The 20,029-nt window shown below is 39.2% G+C and overlaps 1 long non-coding RNA gene across 1 annotated transcript; it reads left to right on the plus strand.

The window, feature by feature from the left end:
• The first annotated feature begins 6,754 nt into the window (after positions 1 to 6,754).
• On the plus strand, positions 6,755 to 9,261 carry LOC129646646 (uncharacterized). The gene is made up of 3 exons (XR_008712079.1): positions 6,755 to 6,825; positions 7,566 to 7,641; positions 8,684 to 9,261. It is a non-coding gene; the product is annotated as an uncharacterized LOC129646646 (long non-coding RNA).
• The last annotated feature ends 10,768 nt before the right edge of the window (positions 9,262 to 20,029 follow it).

Genomic DNA, 20,029 nt, shown 5'->3' on the forward strand with positions numbered 1-20,029 from the left:
CCGCCGACACCTTGCGCGTTTCTGAAGGCTCAGCCAAAGTACTTCTATTGTCTACTTCTGGCCTTGCTCATCTACCTCCCTAAATAAACTGGACTGAATACCAGTGATCCTTAGCCTGGAGGTAACATTTTCGGTTAACCAACCCTGGCCAAACACGATGACCTTAATTTAAAACAAACAAAACAAAACGTAATCGCATTGGGTGGGATTTTGATGGCTGCTGATGAAAAAGATGCTCCTGAAACTTTAGGAGCATCTTTAGCTCCTAAACTGGTAGTGCGAAGAAGCTGATTCCCACTCTTGACTTGGTTATTTTGAGTTAATGAATGGTTTTTCCATGAGTTCGTTCTAAAAAACAAAACAAAACAAAATTAGTGGCCCTACTGGCAAAAGCATAGAGCATAAGGATATGGATAAGCGGAATTGAATTGAGATTCCAGAATAAATGAACAGACTAAAAGAGAAGTTACTTGGACAACTGGATATCCATATATAAAAGAATGAATTTGGATTACTAACTCATAACATTTGAAAAGTTAAAATGAATCAAAGGCCTAAATGTAAGAGCTGAAACCTTAAAATACTCTGGAGAAAACATAAGTATAAATCTTCTTGACTTTGGATCAGGCACAAGCAACCAAAGAAAAATAAATAATATGGACCTCATCAAAAGACAATCTAAAGAATAGGATAAAATATTTGCAAATAATATATCTCATAAAGGTCTAATATTTAGAATACATAAAGAACTATTATAATTCAACAATTAAAAGACAATCTAATTTAAAAATGGACAAACCATCTGAATAGAAATTTCTGTAAAGCAGATATACGAATGGACACGAAAAGATGCTCAACATCATTTGCCATCATGGAAATCCAAATTAAAACCACAATGAAATAACGTTTCAGATCCTTTAGGATATATGTCTATAACCGAAAAAAAAATAAGTTCTGAAGAAATTGGAACTGTTGTACTGTACTTAATGGGAGCATAAAGTGCTTTGGAAAACACTTCATTTGAAAAACATTCCTGCCTTCCTCAAACTATTAGGTATAAAATTACCATGACCCAGTAATTCTAATAGATACACACTCAAGGAATTGAGGACTTATGTTCACACAAAAACGTACACAAATATGCACAGCACCCATATTCATAGCAGCAAAAAAAAAAAACAACCCAAATGTGCATCAGCTGACTAATGGATAACCAAAAGTGGTATAGCCATACAAAGAAAAGTTATTAGGCACAAAAGGGAAGGAATGAAGAGCTCATACAAGGTGGATGAAACTTGAAAACATTATGCTAAGTGAAAGAAGCCAGTTGCAAAGTATGATTCTGTTTATATGATGTATCCAGAATAGGTAAGTCTATAGATACAGAAAATAGATTAGCAGGCTACTGCTTCAGTGAATTCTACTAGGGCTGGAGAATTGAGGGGAAATGGGAGTGACTATTAAAGGGCAAAGTTTTTTTGCAGGGGGTGATCAAAGTGCTTTAAAATTGAGTGATGAGGGACTTCCCTGGTGGTCCAGTGGCTAAGAATTGGCCTTCTAATGCAGGGGACATGGGTTTGATCCCTGGCTGGGGAACTAAAATCCCACATGCTGTTGAGCAACCAAACTTGCGTGCTACAACCAAGACCCAATGCAGTCTAAATAAATAAAGTTTAAAATAAATAAAATTGAGTGATGATTGTATAGCTCTGTAAATATACTGGAAAACTACCAATTGTATAAATAGGTGAGCTGTATGATATGTTAATTGTATCTCTCAAACTATTACATAAAGCAAAAAATACAATGCTAATAAGTAAAGTATAGTGTATTATTGGAGAAAGCAATGGCACCCCACTCCAGTACTCTGGCCTGGAAAATCCCATGGATGGAGGAGTCTGGTAGGCTGCAGTCCATGGGGTCGCTAAGAGTTGGACATGACCGAGCAACTTCACTTTCACTTTTCACTTTCATGCATTGGAGAAGGAAATGGCAACCCACTTCAGTGTTCTTGCCTGGAGAATCCCAGGGACAGAGGAGCCTGGTGGGCTGCTGTCTATGGGGTCGCACAGAGTCGGACACGACTGAAGCGACTTAGCAGCAGCAGCAATGTATTATTAAGGGAGTATATAGGATTTTCATATCCAATAATGATTGACATGAAAAGCTTCCAAAAAAAAAAACAGATTTTTATTTGAAAAATATATTTTTTAAATAAAGCTTTAAAATCTAAATTAAAATCCAGAGGGGAAGTGGAAATAGGCTAGTGCAGCAGTCTTAAAATGTTTTGATCATAGGACTCCTTTAAACTTTGAAATTGATTGAAGACTCTAAAGAGTTTTCCTTTGTGTGTTATATCTATTGATATTTACCATATTAAAGATTAAAACAGAAAATTTTAAACTATTAACTCATTGAAAAATAATAAATCCTTTATATATTAGCATAAATAACATATTTGTTTGAAAAATGACCATATTTTCCAAAAACAAAAAATAACTAGTGAGAAGAGTCACAATGTATTACATTTTTGCAAGTATCTTTAACTTCCTTAATGCCTGATTTGTAGAAGACAGCAGGATAGTTGTATATACTACTTCATTCAATTGTTACCATACTGGTTGTGGTTGGTTGAAATATGTAAAAAAAAAAGAAAAATCCAACCTCATACAGACATGTGACTGGGGGAAGGGAGAAGACTATATTAGTAGCTAAATGTAGTATTTTCTTCAATAGCACACCCAAACTTGACTAGTATAGTTTCTTAATTGAAATGTAGAATTTGAAACTGTATCAATGAACTTTTTGTACTCTGTTACAGTACAAATCCATTGGTTTACCTTACACTTCAGGAAGATCTTTTTTCCATGCATAATTTTGTAACATTATGGATTGGTCATTTAGAAAAACATTGATTTGCTGAGTTATACAGGTCTCCTAAATGTTGACACACTTCATTATACAGTATATAAAGAACATATTATTTTCACAGACATCAGAAGAAGTCTTTAAATACTGAGAAACTGTCAAATTCACAGTGATGAATGCAGTTTTTCTAAAATGCTAATTTTTGTGTGAAAAGTCAAATATTGTCATTCTCAGTTGTTTTCTTTAAGTGTTAGGCTCATCTGTTCATTTTTTGAGAAAATCTCTGCTATATTTCCATTGGTTATTCCAACAATGAATAACCATTATTGACCTGTCATTCATTCTGACATAAAAATACTGTTCCTTTTTTTTTAAACAGCTGAATAAGCTTATAACTCAATCTCTTGTGAGCTTTTTTCCCCCTACAGATAGCCACCTTATGGAACAGAAAAGACTGCTTTTCTTTGCATAAAATATTTTTAAACATTATTCAAGCATTCAGTTCAGTTCAGTCGCTCAGTCGTGTCCAACTCTTTGTGACCCCATGGACTGCAGCACGCCAGACCTCCCTGTTCATCACCAACTCCCAGAGTTTACTCAAACTCATGTCCATTGAGTCTGTGATGCCATCCAACCATCTCATCCTCTGTCGTCCACTTCTCCTCCTGCCCTCAATCTTTCCCAATATCAGGGTCTTTTCAAATGAGTCAGCTCTTTGCATCAGGTGGCCAAAGTATTGGAGTTTCAGCTTCAGCATCAGTCCTTCCAATGAATATTCAGGACTGATTTCCTTTAGGATGGACTGGTTGGCTCTCCTTGCAGTCCAAGGGACTCGCAAGAGTCTTCTCCGACACCACAGTTCAAAAGCATCAATTCTTCGGCACTCAGCTTTCTTTATAGTCCAACTCTTACATCCATACATGACTACTGGAAAAACCATAGCCTTGACTAGACGAAGCTTTGTTGGCAAAGTAATGTTTCTGCTTTTTAATATGCTGTCTAGGTTGGTCATAACTTTTCTTCCAAGGAGTAAGCGTCTTTTTATTTCATGGCTGCAGTCACCATCTCAAGTATTAAAACTTAGCAAAATTAATGTTTGTTTCCTATTGCTGCTGTAAGAAATTCCCGCAAACTTCATGGCTTACAACAACACAGGTTTATTTATCTTATAGTTCTGAAAATCAGAAATCCTAAACTCAAGGTGTTGGTGAGTCAATATCTTCTGGAGGCTCTCGAGGAGAATTGTGGGGTGTTTTGTTTTGGCCATGATGAGGGATCTTAGTTCTCCTACTAGGGACTGAACCCATGCCTCATACAGTGGAAATGTGGAATCCTAGCCCTGAACCACCAGGGAAGTCCCAGGGAGAATTTATTTTCTTCTCCAACTTCTAGAGACCGCCTGCATTCTTTAGTTCATGGCTCCTTCCTCCATCTTCAGGGCCTAGCTGGATCTTTCACAACTCCCTTTCTCTCTCCCCTTCTCCCTCTCCCTCTCTCTGTCTCCTTAGCTTCTGTGATCACATCTCCTCTAACTCTGACCCTTTTGTCTCCTTCTTTTAACAACTCTTAACGATTGCATTGAACTACTCAGATAATCCAGGGTAGCCACCCTATCTCAAGATCCTTAATTTAAATCACATCAGCAAAATATTTTTTTGCCGAGTGAAATAACATATTCACAGGTTTCAGGGATTAGGAAGTAGGCATCTTTGGGATGCCATTAATTAGGCTACCATAATTAATTTACTGTTTCATCAATGACATTCTCAAGTGAAACTTTAAGTGCTTCACAGTGAGGAATACAATGAATAGTAGTACAGTTGGTGTCACTGTCTTGATTCATGCTAAAATGCCAGCAGTTTTACAAACCATTGGTTTTGCACTATTAGTGCCTATGTCCACACAATGGAAAAAGGAATTAATGTCTTAATATTATTATGAAAATCATCTTGACCTTGCAGACCTCCGTAAAAGTCCCAGGTCCTCCAGTAGTCCAAAGACCATATTTTGATCTAGAAAAAGGGAAGTAAAGGTTTTCCCTAGCCTAGACAAATGACAGGACATAAAGAAGCAAGCATTACAAGTTCTGTATAGTAGGAGCATGGTTTGGAAAGAAGGAGCTAGAGGAAAACACCAACAAGGAAAGCAAGGGCCCATAAGTCTAGTAAAGTAAGCCTGCTGCTGCTGCTGCTAAGTCGCCTCAGTCGTGTCCAACTCTGTGCAACCCCATAGATGGCAGCCCACCAGGCTCCCCCATCCCTGGGATTCTCCAGGCAAGAACAGTGGAGTGGTTTGCGATTTCCTTCTCCAAAAACTAAGCCTAGTAAACCATTTTAAGAAATTTGGACTTAATCCTGAAAGACATAAGGTTGGCAGTGAAGGGGTGTGGGAGGCATAAAGTGTTTCTAATCAGTGGAAGCAATAATACCGGCTTGCAGTGTGAAAAATAGACAATAATAAGAGGGAAATAAGGAAACTGAAGCAGTAGTCGAAAAGAAAAAAAGAGAATGACAGGAAATCAGATCAATGGTAGTAGAGATGAAAATGGATATGATACAACCAACAGGTTTTGGAAATTGATTAGATCCTTTTTTTTTTTTGGAGTACGCATGCTAAGTCACTTTAATCATGCCCAGTTCTTTGTGACCCCATGGACCCCATGCCAGCCTCCTCTGTCCATGGGATTTTCCAGGCAGGAATGCTAGAGTGGGTTGCCATTCCCTTCTCCAGAGTTATTGGAGTATAGCTGCTTTCCAATGTTGTGACAGTTTCTTCTGTACAGCAAAGTAAATCAACTCTACAAGTACATGTATCCCCCCTTTTTTGGACTTCCTTCCCATTTAGGTCACCACAGAGCATTGAGTAGAGTTCTCTGTGCTATAAAGTTGGTTTTCATTAGTTATCTATTTTATACATAGTAGTGTATATGTCGGAGAAGGCAATGGCACCCCACTTCAGTACTCTTGCCTGGAAAATCCCATGGACAGAGGAGCCTGGAAGGCTGCAGTCCATGGGGTCGCTGAGGGTCGGACACGACTGAGCGACTTCACTTTCAATTTTCACTTTCATGCATTGAAGAAGGACATGGCAACCCACTCCAGTGTTCTTGCCTGGAGAATCCCAGGGACCGGGGAGCCTGGTGGGCTGCCGTCTATGGGGTCGCACAGAGTCGGACACGACTGAAGCGACAGCAGTAGCAGTAGCAGTGTATATGTGTCAATCCCAGACTCCCAATCCATTCCACCACCACCACCCCTTTTCCCCTGGCATCCAAACGTTTGATCTCTACATCTGTGTCTCTATTTCTGCTTTACAAATAAGTTCATCTATACTATTTTTATTTATTAGATTCTTACTTGGGTAACTTGATGTGATGATGCATTTTGAGATTTGATAGAAAACCTTTGAGAAGAGGAACAGATTTAAAAAGAAAAAAAATGATAAGATTTAAATGTAAGTATGAAGTGCACAGAGTTACTCAGGAAAACATGTCTAGCAGGCAACTGATGCAATTTGGAGCACTGAGAGAAACCCAGGCTGAAGATAAGAGATTTGGAAATCACTGGCATATAAATGTTGATGATGATGATCATTCTTAACATTTATTTACCTGCAGACACTCTTCCAAGTACTATATGTTTGTTATTTCACTTAATCCTATAAGGTAAGTGATAATACTATCCTCATCTTATATTAATAGATGCAAAAACAGAGGCAAGAGAGATTGAATTCACACAAATAAGTGACGTGTCAGTATTTGAACACAGGAGACACTTACTCCAGTTCCTTCAGTGGTTTATATCAGGTAGAGAGGGCAGGAGAAATACTACCTGTAGGATGCCCATTGAAGTCACCTGTGGAGGTTTTCAAATTAAGCAAACCTCCTAGATTCAGATGAATGCCCTTAGGAGTTAGTTCCTTTCTTCCTCACTCCTCAGCTTGAGAACCACAGACAAGGTAATCCACAGTTATTGCCAGGAGGCCTTAGGTGTGTTATGACAATAATAGAGTGTCTTAAGATTTCAGAGGTGAGAAATTCTTGGTTATAACAAGGAGTAGGGTGTGGCCTTGGAAGTGAGTGGCTAAAGTGTTCTGAGAAATGAAGGGATAGAGGAATATAAGATTAGGGTGTTATAACATAAAATGAGTTATAACATAAAAATTAAAGCCACTCTAGAGGACAGTGGGCTTTCTAGGTGGCGCTAGGGGTAAAGAACACGCCTGATAGTGCAGGAGAGGAAAGTGACAAGGGTTCGATACCTGAGTCGGGAAGATCTCCTGGAGTAGGAAATGGCATCCAACTCCAGTACTCTTGCCTGGAGAAACCCTTGGACAGAGAAACCTAGAAGTCTGCTGTCCATAGGGTCGCAAAGAGTCAGACACGACTGAAGCAACTTAACACTAGAAGATAGCAGGGTTTGGGGAAGCCAGTGAACCAGTGACCAAGTTTAGTTTAAAGGGGAAGAACAAGTTTTTAAACTAAAGAATGCTGGTCTGAAAGTACTATTGGAAAGACTGGGAAACAGGAAGAACTTTGACCAATCTTTTAGTGTTTCTCAAACAAGATTCTTGAAGAAATTAAAATGAAACATTACCTGCGAATCTATTCTGCACCCATGCCCTGGGCCTTTCTTTGTTGTCACCAGCTCTCCTTCCCTACTCCAAAAAAGAATCACAACAGTGTTTTCCTACACTAGCAGGATACTCTGGATGAAGCAGAATTCCACAGCTATGTTAATTAATGGACAAACCAGCCAAGAATAAATTCCTGAGGTGAGGGATAAACAACTTCTTTGCCATTTGAGGGAATTAAGCCCTATCGGTGGAAGCCATTGGTAGTTGGAACATTTTTAAGGGCTGAAAAAGGCATAAAAAGTAAAAGTAAGAAATATTGGGAAAATGGCCTTTGTTAAAAGGTGGTACCTTTTGCCTCAGGTGCGAAAGCAAAGTAACACAAAGTGGAAGGATTTCCCATCCATTGGCAGATCAACAGGCTTATAACTTCAACTATTCCTGTTTTTCTAATAATTTCCCTATTATCTCTGAAGATGAGGCTTTTTCAATAAAACTATATGTTTGATATGAATAAAAACAGTGCCTAAAATTAGAAACTGGTGAAATCTGTAATCACCACACTCATTTTCTCACTGGGGAAAGAAGTCAGAAGATAGAGAACTTTCTCTTTTTTTAAGAAAAGGAAGAAAGAAAAAGAAAAATTGAGTCAAAGGGGAAAGAAACATAGAATGAAAATTTTGACTTCTTTTCCACTTGGTTTTTAGTGTCAAAATATGACTTAGATGCTCTTTGGAGTGATTTTTGGACCTAGCCTATTTTCTGTTTCTGATTTCAAAATTTTAAGTATATTGTATTTATTACAATAAATCCATTTTTAAAAGCCTGTTAAATATTGACTAATGTCACAGTAAATTTTTTTTGGAAATCAAAAGGAAAATAGCCTCCTCAGATAAAAACAGATGAACTTAACAAGGGGAAGCATTTCTAAACAAAATATTTTACTTAAGTCATTATATCTCATAAAAATTACAAAGTTGGGACATAGTGTCAGTAACATGTCTTATATTTTCCTCTTTAAAAAATTAGTTCAACCTAAACTGTGTGAAATTAATGATCTAACAATTAGTAAAGAATTATTTAAAGGACAATAATTTGATTGTACCCAGCAAATGGAACATATTCTAGAGACAAAAAACACAAATCTTAAATGAATTTAGTATTAACAACAGTGTTAGCAATGTTATTCTGAAACAGTGCTGTGCTTAGTCACTCAGTTGTGTCCAACTCTTTGCAACCTCAGGGACTGTAGCCTGCCAAGCTCCTCTGTCCATGGGGATTCTCCAGGGAAGAATACTGGAGTGGATTGCCATGCCCTCCTCCAGGAAATCTCCCCAACCCAGGAATCAACTCAGGTCTCCTGCATTGCAAGCAGATTTTTTTTACCATCTGAGCCACCATGGGAAGCCCAAGAATACTGGAGTGGATGCCTATCCCTTCTCTAGGGGAACTTCACAACCCAGGAATCAAACCGGGGTCTCCTGCATTGCAGGTAGATTCTTCACCAGCTGAGCTACCAGGGAAGCCTTATTCTGATACTATTATGTATCAGATATAAAGTATATAACTATTTTGTTATCTTTTTAATGTCTGTAAAATCAGATGCCTGCCTTTTTATTCCTAATATTGTTTGTTTATACTTTCTCTATTTTTCTTGAACAGTCTCATCAGAGTTGTATTAATTTTATCAATCATTTCAAAAACCAACTTTTTAATTTCTTGATTCTCTATGTTGTATGTTTTTTGCTATTTTATTTCTGCTTTTATCCTATTTCTTTCCTTCTGCTTCCTTTGGGTTTAATCTGTTCTTCTTTTTCTAGCTTCTTGAAGTTAATACTGAGATCACTGATTTTTAACTTTTTATTCTTTATCATCTATAAAGGTTTCATTCTATATATAGCTTCAGCTTCTTCCCACAAAATTTGATGTATAATTTTCATATTTTCATTATTATTTAACTAAAAATATTTTATAATGTTCACTGGGATTTCTTAACTCATTGATTATTTAGAAGTTTATTCCTTAATTTCAAAATGTATGGTAATTTTCTATTATCTTTTTGTTATTAATATCTATCTCAAAGAATATCTCTTTTAATCTCAGAGAATATTCTGTACACAACTTCTGTGCTTTGCAATTTGTTGAGACTTGCTTTAAGTCCTAGCATATGGTTAGTTTTGATAAGTGATACCCTGGAGAAGGAAATGGCAACCCATTCCAGTATTCTTGCCTGGAGAATCCCATGGACATAGGAGCCTGGAAGGCTGCAGTCCATGGGGTCACAAGAGTTGGACACAACTTAGCGACTAAACCACCACCACCACCACACATATCCTTGGATTAAAACGTTTTCTTCAGTTGAACTCTAGTTTTTGACCCCTCATCCCCAAAGCTCTGTTTAGCTTCCCCATCTCTCAGCCACTGCTTTATGTTCACTTTCTCGTTCCCATAGTCATCACCTTTGGGTTAACAAATTCTACAAAGTGAGAAATGGCACCAAAGTAGGAGCTCACTTCTCTGGACTTCTCTCTTCTCTGACAGCTTTTCCCTGAAAATCCTCACTGCCTAGGTAAGCCTCAGATGCCTTTTTTTTTCATTCTTTTTTTTTTTTTGCTTTGGTGTCTTTGCTGAAAAGTAAGTTAACTGATAAGTGTCGGACTTTATGATATCTTAAAAGCAGATAATTTAAGTCCTTGAACTTTGTTCTTCATTTTATTTTATGATTTTTTAAAAAGTTTTATTGGAGTATAGTTGATTTACAGTGTTGTGTTAGTTTCTGCTGTACAGAAAAGTCAATCAGTTACACATATATGTGTGTGTATATATATATATATATCTATCTCCACCCTTTTTTTAGATTCTTTTCCCATATAGGTCATTACAAAGTATTGAATAGAGTTCCCTGTATACAGCAGGTCGTTATTAGTTATCTAGTTGATATATATCATAGTATGTATATGTCAATCCCAATCTCCCAATTGATCCCTCTGCCCCTAGGGTCTTAACTTTGGGGGCCCAACATTTTATGAGCAGAAAATAGGCTGACAAAGCAGAGCAAACTACCCCAAAATACATGCAATGTCCACTTCACATATGACCAAGAAGAATAACCAAAAAACCTCCCAGAATGCATCAACAAGAAGCCTGGAGAGCAATGGACAAGGGAGTCCCTCCCAAGGACTAGAATTAGACCTAAACAGGACCATATTCCCCACCACAAGGATCTGGGGTCCTTGGACAAATGACTACTGTATATTTCCCATCCTTCCCCACTTGCCAAATGGAATCTTTATTATATTATGTATACCCAGTACCCAGTCCTTGCTACACCTTGGCATTCTGAGTATGTGGGTGCGGATACCTTGCCCCTTTAGTTCATAAGTCTCTAGACCAAAAGAGACCTATGTCAATCAATGAGGGATAAGATTAAAAACAATATGCCACACCCTTAGAATTATATGCCATCATTTTTAAAAATGAGATTAATCTGTAGAGACTGACATGGGAAAAATGTCCAAGCTATACTTAGTGTTAAAAAAAACATTGTATGTTTATTACGATTTCCATTTCTATGAAGAAAAAAAAAACTGCTATACTACTGCTAACTGTAGTACAATTACTAATAACAGCAAACACCATTTATAAGACAATGCTCTATGCAAAATATAAATTATTTCATTTAATCTTCAGAACAACCATATGAAATAACACTATTTGAAGATGAGCAAAATGGGGGACAAATAGGTTATGTAACTTACCCAAGAATTCATAGACAAAAAGCTGGAATTTGAACCCTGGCAGTCTGACTAAGCCACTATGCCAGGTCACCTAATGTTTGTATGTAAGCTTATACATACACAGTTTGTAATCATATACATCAAACTCTAAACAATAGTTTTTTTATCAAAGAGGGATTACAGTGACTTTCAAATTCTGTAACTTTTGAGGGGTAATATTTAGATTGTTTTTTACACCATGGATATACTACTTTTGTAAACAAAATTATTTAGTTCCTGCCATAAGCCAGGAAATGGCAACCCACTCCAGTATTCTTGACTGGAAAATCCCATGGACGGAGGAGCCTGGTGAGCTACAGTGCATGGGGTCACAAAGAGTCAGACATGACTGAGCCACCAACACTATGAGCCAGGTACCAGGGAGAGCAGTATTTTAGTAATAGGGTAGTTAGCTACTAACAAATAACTCAAAGATCTCAATGTCTTAACAAAATTAAGCTTTCTTTTTCACTTGCATCACAGCCTGAATTGGGTGCTCAGCAGGCAGCTTTTCATATTTTGATTCAGAATTCTGCCTCCAATCAACATGTGGTGGCACCATCTTCTCAAGCAGAGACCTGCAAATATTTTCTGTAAAGGGACAGATAGCAAATATTTTAGGTTTTGTGGGACATATTGTCATAACTACTCAATGATCCCATTGTGTCATGAAAGCAACTATAGACAATATGTAAAGAAATGGGCATGTTCCAGGGGGGCTTCCCTGGTGGCTCAGTGGTAAAGAACCAATGCAGAAGATTCGAGTTTGATCCCTAGATCAGAAAGATCCCCTGGAGAAGGAAATGGCAACCCAATCCAGTATTCTTGCCTGGGAAATCCCATGGACAGAGGAGCCTGGTTGGCTACAGTCCATGGGGTCACAAAAGAGTCAGACACAACTTAGCAACTAAACAACAATGTTCCAATAAACCTTTATTAACAAAAATATATAGTAGGCTAAATTGGGCTTCCCTGGTGGCTCAGAGGTTAAAGCATCTGCCCCCAATGCGGGAGACCTGGGATCAATCCCTGGGTTTGACCTATGGGCCATAGTTTACCAATCCCTGTTCCACAGTCTTCTCAGAGTCCTAAATTGAATGCTCTCTGCTTTCAAATGGTCAAGAGAAAGAATGAGGAAGGCCTAGAAATGGGACATGATTTCAACCCATATCCTCTTGGCCAGAATCCACTCACATGGCCTCAGCCAAATGAGTCTAGGGTATGTAGTTTTCTTGTGACTCAATGCAAGGAAAAGCCATTGCTCATCTGCAAGCAAGGATGTGGCACTGTCAGCTCTTTTTGTCACCGTATATTGTTTACTATTTTTTCTTTGTATAGATAATGCTTTCTGCAAGAGGACACCTGAAAGTCCCCCTCCATGCCCGCCCCCCACCCCGCCTCCCGCCCCAGTAAATACATCCAGCTCAAAGTCCAAGCTCTCCAGGTGTTGTTCAGTTTTCTTCATCAGGCTCAGGTATGACTCTTTATGGTCCAATGACCTATGAACTAAAAAGACAAGTCATCTTCCCAGACACACCCACTGGTAACTCAAGGAAGACTGAAGACTGTAAAAACATTCTTAATCAGAACAAGGAAAAACTGAAGACACACAGTATTCACTGGGCCACAGCAATTCTGAAATCCCACTGGGTAAACACATGAAGGTCTCCTTCTCTGGGGGTGGGTCAACCCCCGTGTGGTTCTGATAACCTCACAACAGCCTGCTACCCCACAAGGATGCCCTCATGTCCCTCAAACTCTAATATCCTGCACTGGGTAGTCATCCACAGGGAAGTCTCCCTCCCCTGCCCAAGTTCTGACATCTTTTTTTTTTTTAGTATTTATTTGACTGGGCCGGGTCTTAGTTGCAGCATGTAGGAAATACTTCGCTGACCAAAGATCGAACCTGAGACCCCTGCATTGGGAGTGTGGAGTCTTAGCCACTGGACCACCAGGGAAGTCCCAAGTTCTGAAATCCCTTTCTTTTTTTTTTTTTTTTTTTTTTTTGATATGATCTGACATCCCTTTCTAACCCTCCCCTCTATAGGACACCCTTCTCACCCCAGGCTCTTCACTCCTATTCAAGTAACACCAGGACATTAGTTAATGACTCTACCTAATGACATAGTTCCAGAAGGAAAAGAGAGAAAAAAGAAGAGAAAGTGAAGGGAAAAGAGGAAGAGGAAAAGAAAAAGCTCAAAGACTTTTCTTATCTCTTACTATGGAAGTCTAGAAGTAGCCAGAGCTTTTACTTGCAAGGCTCTAAATTTTTGCCTCTGTTTTCTTCTATTTCCTACAATCCCATGAAAGAATTCTTTCCTGATCTCATCTCTTTCTTATAATATCTTGACACACACCACTAAAAATAACCTCTATTAAATTTCTGTTTTCTATTTTGGTCACCCAGGACTGGATAGACACATGGTCTGCTGCTCAAGTAACCTCAGGCAACAGTGTTGCAAAATGTATTGCTGCTGCATCTCAAGGCTAACCATCTTTTCAGCCACTCATACTAAGTTTGTTGCAACCCACCTGCTCTGTAAATGCCACATAGGTTTTTGGAGGTTTTTTTGTTTGTTTTGCAGTAGTGTTCCACTTCCAGCAGTGAACAAAACAAAGTCTGCCCAGTACTTCCCTGGCACTCCAGTAGTTAAGACTCTGCACTTCCACTGCAGGGGGTGTGGCTCCCATCCCTGGTCAGGAGACAGTAAGTTCCTGCATGCCACATGGCATGGCCAGACAACAAAACAATAAAGTGTCTTCTCTCCCTGAGCTTACATTCTACAGTATGTTTTTGTTTTGTTTTGTTTTAATTTTATTTACTTACTTATTTTTGGCTTTGCTGGGTCTTCGTTGCTGCATGGGCTTTTCTTTACTTGTGGCAAGTGGGGGCTAGTCTCTTGTGGAGCACTGGCTCTAGGGCACAAGGGCTTTAGTAGTTGCAGATCCCAGGTTCTAGAGAACAGGTTCAGTAGTTGTGGTGCTTGGGCTTAGTCACACCATGGCATGTGAGATCTATCATGGATCAGGGACTGAACCCGTGCCTCCTGCATTGGCAGGTGGATTCTTTACCACTGAGCCACCAGAGAAGCAGGGGTTTAGTAGCAGTCATGTCTGGCACCCCACTGACTATAGCCTAGCCTACCAGGCTCCTTCCCAGGCAAGAATAAAGTATGGTTTTATTTTGGGAAGGACATGCTTGTTTTAAAATATGCTCCAGATTTGTTTATTTGTGTGTTTTTTGTTTGTTTTAGGATTCCTTTTAATCAGGTATAGTAAGATGTTGTTCAGTCGCTCAGTCCTGTCCGACTCTTTGCAACATGCAGACGAAAATGACTGTCATAAAGGAAGAAGTTTGTATACTCATAGATCCCTAGAAGCAGGAGACATGGCACACCACACAGGACCACATCCGTGAGGCACGGGAGTGAGGGGAAAGCATGGGCAAAAGACCTTATTGTGGTTTTCACAGGAAGGAAAGGGTAAGGCAGGGTAAGCAGGCTGAGCAGGTCTCGGATTGGACAGTTTGATTTTGGTAGAGAACTGCAGGGGTGGTCCCTAGGTGTCTGTGTCCCATATCTGGCCCGGGAGTGATTTAAGGCAGGATGGTAGCATGCTGAACTGCAACAGCCTGATGAAAGGAGATGGGTGGGGGTGTGGACTCAGGATTGACTGGCTTGTATGTTCCCAAGCAAGTCCTTTACTATCTCTAGGAATTAAACAGGGAGGGGCAGCCCTCCCTTGGTCCTTAAGGTCATCATAAAATTTGGACTATCTAAAAAAGTGATTAATGCAATCACTGACTAGAAGAGAATCCTATGCCCTTCCTAGTTCATTTCACTTGGAACATACCTATCTATTTAGTAGAACTCTAATAGTATTTCAGTTAGTCACCTCATCTCTTGCCCAAATATCCAGATTCAAAAATCTCATACATCATCCAGATTCAAAAATCATTAAGATTTTGCACAGTTCCTGCCTCTCTCTCACTATCCCTTCTCCAGGGGATCTTTCTGAACCAGGAATCAAACAGGGGTCTCCTGTGTTGCAGGTGGAAATTTTTACCAGCTGAGCTACCAGGGAAGCCCCCTACTGCTTCTAGGAAACTTTAAGTAAGGTTTAGGTATAAAAGTCATCTGAACAGTTTTATTATTTTGCATTTGGGGTTTGAATTGGAGAAGGACTATAATTAAAAACTTATCAGAGGAGACAATATGAACATAAGTCATATCAGTAACTATTAATCTCTGTAAGCCAAATAAAACAGTGAAAGTGAAGTTTCTCAGTTGTGTCCGCCTCTTTGCGACCCCATGGTCTGTAGCCTACCAGGCTCCTCTGTCCATGGGATTTTCAAGGCAAGAGTACTGGAGTGGGTTGCTATTTCCTTCTCCAGGGGATCTTCCTGACCCAGGGATCAAACCCGGGTCTCCTGAGTTGTAGGCAGATGCTTTTACCATCTGAAACAGAGGCCCTGTTCAATTTAAGATAATTTTTAATACTTTTATTCTGGAGCTAGGCAAGAGTATACTAACATCTTTACTCAGAAAATATTTCACACACACACAAATAAGTAGAATCTTATTGGAATCTTGGGCAAGCAAGGGGTTTCTGAAGAATATTCTCACTGGATCTCTCCCCAAGTCATGCACTATGTTTTGTAATATTTGTTTGGATTAATCTAGGTTATGGATTAATCCAGAGGCATAACTTTAGGATTTATTAATACTTTGTTTATACCTGTAGCTCTCCCTCACAACTTGACTTAGTTCATTTGTATATTTACATGGGAGTTTCCTATTTCCTTTCAAGGAAGGGGAGAGAAAAAGTCATGCCTCCAGAACCCTTTAGATTTCTCAGGAGATGGTGAAATTCCAGACAAGCCTTAAACAGTAAGTCCTCTATTTAGATTTCCATTCTATCACACATTCGTGTACTTATTCATTCCTATACTTGTGAATCCATTTTAAACTGATTCTTTTCTTTATTCTAAATCTATATGCCTGGAGTTAGCCAAACTGAAGAGTTTAGAGCCTTCTGTCCTGTGTAGAGAGTACTCAGTCCTCCACAAGACTGCCCTCACTTCAGATACTAGCTGCAAGTTGAGGGGTTCCCAAAACCACCCTCAGATAATTCACTAGAAGGACTCACAGAATTTACTGACAGCTGTTATACTCCTGGTTACATTTATATACAGCCAAAGTATATGGGCCAAACTAAGATCATGGCATCCGGTCCCATCACTTCATGGCAAATAGATGGGGAAGCAGTGGAAACAGTGGCTGACTTTATTTTTCTGGGCTCCAAAATCACTGCAGATGGTGATTGCAGCCATTAAATTAAAAGATGCTTATTCCTTGAAAGAAAAGTTATGACCAACCTAGACAGCATATTAAAAACCTTGGACATTACTTTGCTAACAAAGCTCCATCTAGTCAAAGCTAAGCTTTTTCCAGTGGTCACGTATGGATGTGAGAGTTGGACTATAACGAAAGCTGAGCACTGAAGAATTGATGCTTTTGAACTGTGGTGTTGGAGAAGACTCTTGAGAGTCCCTTGGACTGCAAGGAGATCCAACCAGTCCATCCTAAAGGAGAACAGTCCTGGGTGTTCATTGGAAGGACTGATGTTGAAGCTGAAACTCCAATACTTTGGCCACCTGATGCGAAGAGCTGACTCATTTGAAAAGACCCTGATGCTGGGAAAGATTGAGGGCAGGAGGAGAAGGCGACAGCGGAGGATGAGATGCTTGGATGATATCACCGACTCAATCCACATGAGTTTGAGTAAACTCTGGGAGTTGGTGATGGACAGGGAGGCCTGGTGTGCTGCAGTCCGTGGGGTTGCAATCTCCCTTAGTTCCTCAACCAGGGATTAAACCCACACCCTCAGCAGTGAAAGCACAGAGTCCTAACCACTGGACCACCAGGGAATTCACTCAGTTTTTCTTTCATTGTATACATTTTCTCCCCTTTGATGGTGATTTTCCTGATTGCATACTAATGACAGATTTTTACCACCTATTAATCTATAATAGTTTTCAGAGAAAGGGTAGACAGCTATAGATACAGAAATACAAATTAACCATCATAAAAGCTATCTACCTTTCTTTTGCAGGGAAGGAAAAGGCTTTTTTTCATTCATACAGAAAAGTAAACCAGTAGTCATAGTTCAACCTCAGCCATGGGTTGAAAGGAAACACAGAACACAATACTCACCAGTTGGTATAGCAGTTCCAAACCTCAAAAAAACTTTCTGTTCACAGACACATACATTAATTTTACTTCTTTAATTCATAATACCTACAAACAAAAAAACAATAGACTGTCAAACCAAACAAATAGACAAACCAACAAGAACTTAAAAAAAAAAAAAAAAACTCGAAAAACATAAAAAGCAAGATACTTTGACTTCTGCTACCCAATCATGACCAGGTTCCCTCTGGCTGTCTACCATCTGGCGTAGACCAAATGATTATATCATAAACAACTAAATGCCAGATGCAATGTTTCTGCCACCAGTTGTATACAAATCAAAACCAGAACTACATCCAGACTTTACCACTAACTAGAAACATAGAACCAGAAACCCAGATTTAGTCCAAGTAAACTCTATTGTCACATGAGAGTGAACTCAGGAGTCATCAAGATTATGTCTAGTGAAAATAGCCCACTGGTTCCCTTCTCTGGCAAGGCAGTGTACTCAGATCTTATAGGTAAATCCACCTGGAATTCTCAGTGGAATCTGAAACTGCCAAAAGAAGACTAAGAGAGAAAGTAATTTAGAAAAAAAAATTTTTACTTGCCAAGGAAGTTATTAAGGGGGCCAGTATTTAAAAGGCTGGCTCACCACAAAACAAACCAGAATAAATGAACAAACATGTATTAAAAGGAAAATACCCAAAAAGTTGCCAAGTTTATCAAGTTAACAATCTGTAAATAGAGGAAAAATAACTATTTTCTCACACGATTATCTGTAAAGCTTCCCCCCATATCTTGCAATGAGATAGTCTCATTGCAAAAGTCAAAAACAGAACTGTTTTTGTTTGAGAGTCAGTAATTTATAGGACAGCTCAAGGTTTCATTTAATTTGGGATCCAGAGCTGGATCCTGGCTTTGTCCTGCTTTGTTTTCCTTTTTCCAATGTTCAAAGTGGTGTACGCGCCGAAAGGTATGCGTGGGGGTCCGCCTGCTTGCTGCTTCAAAGCCAGTAAACAGGTCAGATTGGTGGAAAGGAAGGTTAGCTTTATTTCAGATGCCGACAACTGGAGGGGCAGGTGGAGGGTGACAGACATCTGTCCAAAGGCCGACTCTGCCCTTCCCCCCCAACCCCCGCCCCCCAGCCCACAAGGAGAGGGTGAGAACTTTTATAGACAGAGTATGGGGGAATGGTTACATGCAGAAACAGCACAGTCATCTCTAACAGTCATCTTCAAATTGGTCATCACTGGTCTGACTACCATCATCTTGGTTGTTTTAGGTACAGTTAATCTTTAGTTCCTGGGTGCACTTGTTCCCATTTCTTTGCAGTCAATTCTCAGAATTGTGGTAGCTCAGGTCCTGGGTACAGTCTGGCCATCAGGTAATTAACTTCTCCACCTGAGGTTTTAGTATCCATAAGACAGCTCACAGAATATGGCTCAGAATATTATCTACAGCCCTTGAGAAAGAACTGAAGGTCCATGACTATGCTTAATGACTACATTATTATTTAGTCTCCTTTGCTGGTTTTCCTTTGTTTCTCACTCCTTTGTTGGCAAAGTAATGTCTCAGGTTTTTAATATGCTATCTAGGTTGGTTACAGCTTTTCTTCTAAGGAGCAAGCATCTTTTAATTTCAGAAACTCAATTCTGGCCATGTATTCAGAGCTGATTAGTTAGAGGGAATGCTCATTTTGTCCAAGCTCAAAACTTGGACATTTCTCACTCCTCTGATTAAACTTATTCTTTGACTAAAGTTTTCCACAGGCAAAAGGCAGGCAGAGGACACGATGGGGGGCAAGCACCATATGGTCCTGCTCCGTTTCATGTGTGTATGTTTATTTCCTATCAGGGGGATGCAGTATGTACGCTTATCCTTAGTAGAAGCAGTCAGTGTCAATTTAATTTCACATTTCTTTAGTTTCCTTCTTGACATCTCCCTCCACTAGTCTATCTGAATTATTATTTTATCTTAATTAAATTGCATGGTAACAAAGGCCATTTACTGAGCATTTATGTCAAACAAAAATATTATCTTATTTAACAGTCACAAAAACTCTGTGAGGTAAATGTTACTCTTATTTTATACACACACAAAAAAAGTACCAAAGAAGTTAAATCATTTACTCAGGGACCCAAAGACCTATAAGTAGTAAGAGGTGAGGCTGAGCTTTAGACTCTTGCTTACTTCTGTTGTATCATTTTTATATTGTATTAATTGTCTTTCTCTACCAATCATAGGCTCCTTGACAGCAAGGATTATGTACTTCACGTCTTTGAATGACTAAAACAAAATATATGATCTAGTATGTAGTCTCCCGCATTGCAGGCAGACGCTTTACTGTCTGAGCCACCAGGGAAGCCCAGTTTGTTGTAGGTATATTAAAAATTATGTATCTTTTAGAATTTTATAATTGTTTAACACACATACATCTTATTTTTGAAAAAATAGTAAGCTCCCTGCAGGCAAGGAATGTAGAAGTTAAAACAGAAATGGTAATGTCAAAGGTAAATGCCAGCTGAGGGTCTGCCTGGGCCCATACTAAGATGTGGTTTAGGATCTGGACCTCAGCTTTACAAGTCAGTTCAGTTCAGTTGCTCAGTCGTGTCTGATTCT

Source organism: Bubalus kerabau, chromosome 3, assembly GCF_029407905.1.
Source record: "Bubalus kerabau isolate K-KA32 ecotype Philippines breed swamp buffalo chromosome 3, PCC_UOA_SB_1v2, whole genome shotgun sequence".
Lineage (NCBI taxonomy): Eukaryota > Metazoa > Chordata > Mammalia > Artiodactyla > Bovidae > Bubalus > Bubalus kerabau.